The sequence below is a fragment of the Mytilus californianus genome, unplaced genomic scaffold (assembly GCF_021869535.1).
Source record: "Mytilus californianus isolate M0D057914Y unplaced genomic scaffold, xbMytCali1.0.p SCAF_10, whole genome shotgun sequence".
Taxonomy (NCBI): domain Eukaryota; kingdom Metazoa; phylum Mollusca; class Bivalvia; order Mytilida; family Mytilidae; genus Mytilus; species Mytilus californianus.
In genome coordinates this window covers 62,566,545-62,575,263 of record NW_026262582.1, presented here as the reverse complement: position 1 = coordinate 62,575,263, position 8,719 = coordinate 62,566,545, and the positions used below count along the sequence as shown (strand labels likewise).

The 8,719-nt window shown below is 33.1% G+C and overlaps 1 long non-coding RNA gene across 1 annotated transcript; it reads left to right on the top strand.

Annotated features, from left to right (window-relative positions):
• The first annotated feature begins 3,435 nt into the window (after nucleotides 1-3,435).
• Nucleotides 3,436-8,475, top strand: LOC127718365 (uncharacterized). Its single transcript, XR_007989782.1, has 2 exons — nucleotides 3,436-4,051; nucleotides 8,081-8,475. It is a non-coding gene; the product is annotated as an uncharacterized LOC127718365 (long non-coding RNA).
• Nucleotides 8,476-8,719: the final 244 nt, after the last annotated feature.

Here is an 8,719-nt window from a genome sequence, read left to right as displayed (position 1 = left end):
TAATTTTTCCGGATGCTTTTTATCATATTTTCATATCAAACAACCATGTTACCCGTAGAACGGAGTTAAGTACAAATTTAGGAATTTGGTACTTAAAATTTTCAACAACAAAATTTTACACTTTCATTTACCTGGATTTTTTTCTACGCTTCGAAGCCGCCACCCTGTATCAAACATAGCCAACACCTCGCATGGCGTATTCACGATGTTGAGGGATTGACAATATTCAATCAAAGTTAGCAATATACAGCAAGTAAGTAATTGGGTATTGAATGCCAGTAGATCTGAATTTGTAAATTTGTAAATTTGTAAATTGAATTTAACCTGTTTAGAACGTGTATTGTTGAATTGTTTAATAAAATTACACACATAATCTGGGCTGATATGCATAAAACCACTTTAAGTTCAAGGTATCAATGAAACTGGGTCTGCATGAAAAAATGACTTATCACATAGTACCAGAACCTATGTTTACTGTTAGATGATAAGAAAATATAGCTGTAGGCCTAGTTGAAAATCTTTACAAATTACTTATTCTTTAAATTTCTATTTGACTGTCTGGGTGCTTCTCATGTGTTTTAAATGTTTGCGTTTTATATGCTATAGTTAAGTTTTATAGACTGTTGTACGTCATTTGGTCGTTTTTATGTTTTTGCCATGGCGTTGTCAGTATGTCTTCGACTTATAAGTTTTATATAATCTGCTTCTCTTGTGCTGTATTTTAAAATGTATCTACACAATTGCTGCATCTTTACACATTCATCAATACACCTAAAAATATGAATAAAGCTTTCGTAGATATAAAAAATAAGGAGATGTGGTATGATTGGTAATGAAACAACTATCCGCCAGTTCAATTTAACTTACTTACTTACTTTAGTCAGAGAGATCTTGAATCTGAATTCAAGGATACGAAGTGGGAAGGGGGTAGAGGTGGATTAAGGTGAGGGCATGGGGGGCTGCCCCTTTTTTGGAAAAAAATGGTTGATTATTTAGAGAATCACTGAAGCGGGCCCCCTCTTTATGCATGACAGTTAGTGCCTTCTTATGACATTTTTTGGATCCGCAACTGTTGAGGACTTCATAAAAAAATATTTAGTAAGTTTTTGTTTTGTGATAAATAAAGTATTTACATTCACATAGACAGAAATAGGATAAAATAAACTACCGAAAGCTTAAGTCCACATAAGAGGGTATGGATGGGGGTTAACAGAATAGAGAAAAACGGACAAACAATAAAGATTAAAGAATAATGAAATGCTAAAATATGAGGAAAGAGAGTAATGAGCAAAAAGTGTAAGTTTGTAGAAATATAGCTTGAAAAAATAAAGAACACAGAAAAAGAAGACCCCCTCCCCCAAGATCCTGCCTTCAACTTTAACGCTGCCGGGATATTTTGAGACAAAGTGCACGTATTCAGTAGTCAGCCGAAACCACTACTGAAGCGTTTAGCATCCATACGTTTTTTTTTTCGGGATACTGACTGCATAGTAAATTATCAATGTACTAGTTAATGTTCTCGAGAGATGACCCTATTACAGAGACATATATACACATATGTGTATATATGTCTCTGCCCTATTACGTGCCAGTAACCTCCTCGACACGGTTCATTTTACGGCGGCTCATTTTTGTCTTAAGAATAAACATAATTGATAAGTTTCTTTCCCCTGCATTCCTCGATCGCACTTGTAAATAGCACATTGGTCCAAGACATTGGTACACTATACGTTACAACACTTGCCGTCAGTACTCAAAATTGGAAAAATATTAAATAAGAAGGTATAGAAAATTAATGCACACACACTATTATCAGATATGTCTCTGCTATTATCAACCACAGACATGGTGTTTTTCTCAATTTGCCTAAATCGTTATTCCGCAATACAACGAGGGTGATGAAAACACACCACTTTGAACACGGGCACCGGCATGCTGTGAATTTGAAAGTTTCCCAAATGAGTAACTATCCCTTACTTTTCTAGTGTAAAGTTTTATTTAATACACATTTGATTTGAAATGGCATATCAGAGAGATATATAATCATATATGATAGGCTGATCCAGGGGGGAGGTTAGGGGCCTGGGCCACCCCTTTCTTTGGAAAAATTTGGTTGATTATTTAGGAAATTACTAAAGCATGACTGGAGCCGGCCCTCCCTTATGAAAAGTTCTGGATCGGCTAAATGAGAAAAACTCAAGAAATTGTTTTCAATTAAGATAAATACATGCAGTTTATAATGGTTTTCAGTTGTTTTTTTAAAACAGAGGCGGATTTAGTGGGCCAGGGGGGGGGGGGGGGGGGCAGGAGTTGGTTGATTATATAGGGAATCACTGAAGCATGACAGGATCCGGCCCCCTCTTAGGCAATCACTTATGAACATTTCTGGATCCGCCACTGTAAAATCGTCTTCAGGTGTTTTATATCAAAAATTTTATACCTGTATTCTATAGTACAAATCAAAGGAAAATAATGTTAATTATCTGTTAGTAGCATTACAATATAAATATTGAGCAAAATTTCTACAAACTTTACCATACTCTATTCAAAAATAAACATTATACATCAAGATAACAAAATAAAATTTAAAATCAGGGCGAATGGACCCAGGGCAAACAGATATTAACTTATTCAGGCTAACAAGTAATTAAGGTTGAATGTGAATCAGGGTGAACGGACCTAGATCCAAACTCCAGTAGAGTAACTCCTATTGGTCAAAAGTTCATGTTTATAAATTTCATCAGGTCACCAGTACCTCACTAATAAAAATGAAACAACATGTTACAGACAATTTACATCTTTAATTTCAGCATAATTTTGGTTTTGGTTATGAATATCTTTCTTCTACATTTTTGGATAAATACTCATTATCCTGCAAATTCCAAGTGAACCTTCTTCAGTAGGCCTATCCCCACCAGAGACCAAATGATGCACAAGTTAGGTATAGGTAACGATATAAATGCAATAATGAGCAAAAGCTATACCATCTAGCTAGCTATAAAAGGCTTTGAATAATATAAAATAAATCAAACAAGGAATTTAATGGTTTTGGGCAACTGTTTTGAATTTAAAAAAAAAAACCTTTAACAATGTTAATTTTTGTGTGCATTTATTTTTGCTAATTTTGAATAATGGACAAAAATGTGAGATTGATTATTGTGATTTAAGAAAAATCTGCATACATAAAATTGAAAATGGAAATGGGGAATATGTCAAAGAGACAACAACCCAACCAAAGAGCAGACAACAGCCTAAGGCCACTAACAGGTTTTCAACGCTGCGAGAAAATCACCCACCCAGAGGTAGTCTTCTGCTCATAAATATGTATTAGATAAAAGAATGCAATACAGCTCTCAGTCGCATTAATAAAAACCTCACAATAAGTTCTGAAAATCAGAATAAAAAGTATTGTAAGACTCTTAAAGTGTACACATGGAGTTATGAAACTTAAATTAATCATGCTAATTAAACATGTTAAAGATTGGCATACAACTTGCAGTAGCCTTATGGCATTGTATAGTGTAATGAATTCAGGGGATAATGGCACTTCCTCTTTGATTTTAAAGTCCTCAGAATCAATCTTTAATATTAATATGCATACTCTTGTACAAAGGAATATAAGTATGCAATAGACATATGCCAGGTCTTCAAAAATAAGAGGTATCCATGCTATACATTTATGACAAGATCTTAATCAAGTATTAATTTTGGTTTGTTTAAATATTTCGGAGGTTAGTATGACGTCCTTTTTAATGATGATGTTTTCGTTTAAAGTTGGAAAAAATTGTTTGTACCAACAAAAACAAATACACAAAGTTTATCCAGAATTATGTGTTTATCAATTTTTTTATGTTTAGGTTGCCAGCAAGATGAAAAGAACAATGCAGTTCAAACGTCAAAATGTGGATAAGCTGAGATACAAGGTCCTACTTTTGCAGATTTTCATATTTTGCATGAATGAATTTGAAGTTTATATCATGGAGGGCAGAGAAAGAAAAGAAACACTTCAATTTTCCTGCTTCTGAAGAATAAATGTAAAACATCTTGTTCGGTAAGTTTTATGCTCTGTTTTGATAGTGTTTGTGCATTCATCTGTCTTTCTTTAAATTGTATTCACTTAAAGTTTTTTGTTACAGTTCACCATGAACTTCAGTTAGTAACTTGTGGTTTTACATGTATATACTCAAAATTTAGTACTTTAAAATGTTCATGTATTTTTGTCGAGCCTGTGACTTTTGTCGCAGAAAGCTCAACATAGGGATAGTGATCCGGCGGTGGCATTAGCTAACTTCCTAAAAGCTTTATATTTTAGAAGGTGGAAGACCTGGATGCTTCATACTTTGTATAAAGATGCCTCATGATATGAATTCTGTCTGTCACATGTCCATTGTCCTTGACCTCATTTTCATGGTTCAGTGACTACTTGAAAAAAAGTTAAGATTTTTTGTAATGTTAATTTCTCTCTTATTATGAGTAATAGGATAACTATATTTGGTATGTGCGTACCTTGCAAGGTTTTCATGCTCGTCAGAGAGTTTTCACTTGAATTAGACCTCATTTCATGGATCAGTGAACAAGAACTTAGTCTTAGATGCATGATTTTTTTATTAGTTGTTAGTTGCTTTGAACTAGCTGTCAGTAACTGCGAGTACTCTCAGATCTGTACTTAGTGTCTTTTTGTTGTTTGGATGTACAAGTACCCAGCCACGTCCACTAGTATTTGTAGTATTTGTATTTTTATCTATCTGATGAGTTAAGCCTCTTTCAACTGATTTTTATACGACCGCTAGAATTTTTTTTGGGTTCATATAATGCTATGATGTTGTTGTCGTCGTCGTCCGAAGACACATTTGGTTTCCGGACAATAACTTTAGTTTAAGTGAATGGATCTCTATGAAATTTTACAAGAAGGTTCAATACCACAAAAGGAAAGTTGAGATTAGTTTTGGGGGTTATGGTACCAACAGTTTAGGAATTAGGGGCCAAAAACAAGCATTTTTGTAGTTTCCGGACAATAACTTGTGTGTAAGTGTATGGATCTCACTGAAATTGTACCATAAGGTTCCATATCACAAAGGGAAGGCTGGGATTGAGTTTGGGGGTAATTGCCCCAAACATGCAGAAATTAGGGGCAAAAAAGGGGCCAAAAACAAGCATTTTTCTAGTTTCTAGACAATAACTTGTGTTTAAGTGTATGGATCTCTCTAAAATTGTACTACAAGGTTCCATACCTCAAAGGAAAGGCTTGGATTGAGTTTGGGGGTAATTACTCCAAGGGGGGGGATTTTTTTCCCAATTTTTTTTTCTTCAATATTTTTGAAATTTCAAATTTTTTGAAAAGTTTCAAGAAGAAATCTTCAATTACAAGTATTGCGCAATAGATTTTTAAGATCTTTGACCACATTTATTTTGTGTCAGAAACCTATATTATGTCAAAAATTTGATCACAATCCAAATTCAGACAGTATCAAGCTTGAATATTGTGTCCAAACTTGCCCCAACTGTTCAGGGATCGACCTCTGCAGTCGTATCAGGCTGAGCTCAGCAAAGCATTTTATTATAGTTCGTTCTTATGTTGTACTGTTACACCACTGTCCCAGGTTAGGGGAGGGTTGGGATCTCGCTAACATGTTTAACCCTGCCACATTCTGTATGTATGTGCCTGTCCCAAGTCAGGAGCCTGTAATTCAGTGGTTGTCATTTGTTTATGTGTTACATATTTGTTTTTCGTTAATTTTGTGTACATAAATTAGGCCGTTAGTTTTCTCGTTTGAATTGTTTTACATTGTCATTTCCGGGCCTTTTATAGCTGACTGTGTGGTATGGGCTTTGCTCATTGTTGAAGGCCGTACAGTGACCTATAGTTGTTAATTTCTGTGTCATTTGGTCTCTTGTGGAGAGTTGTCTCATTGGCAATCATACCACATCTTCTTTTTTATATTTAAGGTTAAGTGGTCAAGTCCATATCTCAGATACTATAAGCAATAGGTCTAGTATATTTGGTGTATGGAAGGACTGTAAGGTGTACATGACCAACTGGCAGGTGTCATCTGGCCTTGACCTCATTTTCATGGTTCAGTGGTTATAGTTAAGTTTTTGTGTTTTGGTCTGTTTTTCTTATACTGTATGCAATAGGTCTACTATATTTGGTGTATGGAATGATTGTAAAGTGTACATGTCTAGCTGGCAGGTGTCATCTGACCTTGACCTCATTTTAATGGTTCAGTAGTCAAAGTTAATTTTTTGAGTTTTGGTCTTTTTTTCTAATACTAAATGCAATAGGTCAACTATATTTTGTGTATGGAAACATTTTATGATGTACATGTCAGTCTCGCAGGTTTTATTTGATATTTTCACGGTTCATTGCTCAGTGTTAAGTTTTTGTGTTTTGGTCTGTTTTTCTTAATCTATAAGCAATAGGTCAACTATATGTGTTGTATGGAAGGATTGTAAGCTGTACATGTCTGCCTGGCATGGTTCATCAGATTTTCACCTCATTTCCATGGTTCGTTGGTCAATGTTTAGTTTTCTTGGTTAAGTCTGCTTCTTAGAAACTATAAGCAATAGGTCAACTGTATTTAGTATATTGAATGATTATAAGGTGTACATGTATTTCTTGTTGGGTTTATATGACCTTGAATTCATTTTCTTTGATTGTGTTGAGTTTATGTGATAGTTGTAGTAAAGCTTATATTTAGGACTATCAACATGATATCAATGATTAGTAAAGAAGGCGCAACATTTCAGCGTGTGCACTCTTGTTTATACATTATACACCACATTTACTGTTTTTACCCTGATTTTATGGATCACTGAACATAGAAATGTCATAATGTGAAATTATAGTACATTCTTAGGTTAAAGTTTTAGGTTAAGGTACTGTAAATTCAGAAATTATTGCGTGCATTTATTATTGCGATTTTGTCATTTTAGACTAAAATGCGATTCTATTTTTTGCGATATTGAGAACAATCCTGTTTTATTCATATAAGATATTTCAAAATGCGAGTTTAAATTATTGCGATTATAACTCTGTCGCATTTTTCGCAATAATAAAAACATCGCAATAATTTCTGAATTTACAGTACATAGCTTACCATGAAGTTGAATTTCATACACATGTTCATTATGTGGTGAACTTTTAAATTCAGTGCCAAACTATGATTTTGAGCCTGATTACATGATTGACTAGACATTGACACATGCTAGTGTTTGCCAGGCATGGTGTCCTGTACTAGGAATTTGTCCTGTACTAAGAACTTTAATAGTACTCGCTGAGTATGGAGTTTTTGTGAAAGTTTAATATTAGTGAGATTTTTGCATGACATCCTGTCAACTGCTTGTTGATGTTGTTTATTAATGTCTTAAAATTAATATCTGCATGACACATTGGTGTTTTGTGAACTTGGAAATAAGTTATTTGATAGAATAATAATGTTTTGAGATTATCAAAATAAAAAATATCCCATTTTTACTATTAATAATTAAGTATTAACAAAATGAAAATTTAGGATATATGTATAACCATATATAAAAATGAGACAGCAACCGAACAACACAAAAATAAAAAAAAAAAAAAATTTTGTATCAATGTTATAATTTCCAACATGTCAAAAGAGTTCAAGGTATTTTCTCATTGAAATAAAACACAAGTGGAACTCTTTCAGAACTTCAGAAGCTTAAAGAAGTGCTGTTTCTATTGTTGGCGTTTTGTATAATATATTGCAAATTCTTGTGAAAAATGGAATGTTATTGTAATTGCCTTAAGTTTTAACATTGATCTATATATATATATATATATATAACTGGGGAAAATACCCAAATGTTATAAAGAAGAATACATAAATTGATTGTTATATAATATTAGAATAGGAAGATGTGGTATATTGCTAATTTGACAATTCTCCATCAGAGACCAAAGGATGTAGTAGGTTAGCAACTGATGACACTGGACAACCTTCAACAATCAGTTAAATCCATACCGCATAGCTATTTTTATTGAAAATCATATGTTATTGCTACATGCATGCAAACAATTTTTTATAATGCATAACTTCGGATTTTATTGGTTCTTTTTCAGAAGGATTGAAATTCATCAATTAGAATAAAAGGAGAAAAAACAGAAACAAGACCAGAATAAATTCAAAGACAAAAGTCAGATCAGTTATTATTTTCATCACTCAGTCAATGAATCGAAGTTCTATTAAATATCAAAAGATATTAAAACCACAATAATGACAATGTTCTGTGCTGAATGGCCAAAAAGTGGACTATACATTACGATCACACAATGCTGGATGATAAGAAACTATTAATTTTTTGGATGGAGGGATATCCTGAAAAAAAATTAGATTTATGTAAAAAGCTACTAGTATGTTAAGCCTAATAATAGAGTTTTCATTGATTCCAAATGGGAAAAAATTGTGTTTCAAAAAAGTATTCTAGAATTCATAAATAAACATATATTGATACTTACATTATCTGCTTTGTTGTTTAAAAGTTTAGTTTTGAACAGTTATAGAACAATATAATTGCATTAACATTTCCAAGGAAAAAAAAGATATTCAACTAAAAAGATTCATCTTAAAACAATTTACTACCAAACAGAAGTCATTGTAACATACACATTACTGTATATTTATAATTTGAATCCCATAGGATTAATTGGATTTTATTTTGTCCCATGGGATATTAAAAATCCCATGGGATAATTATAGTC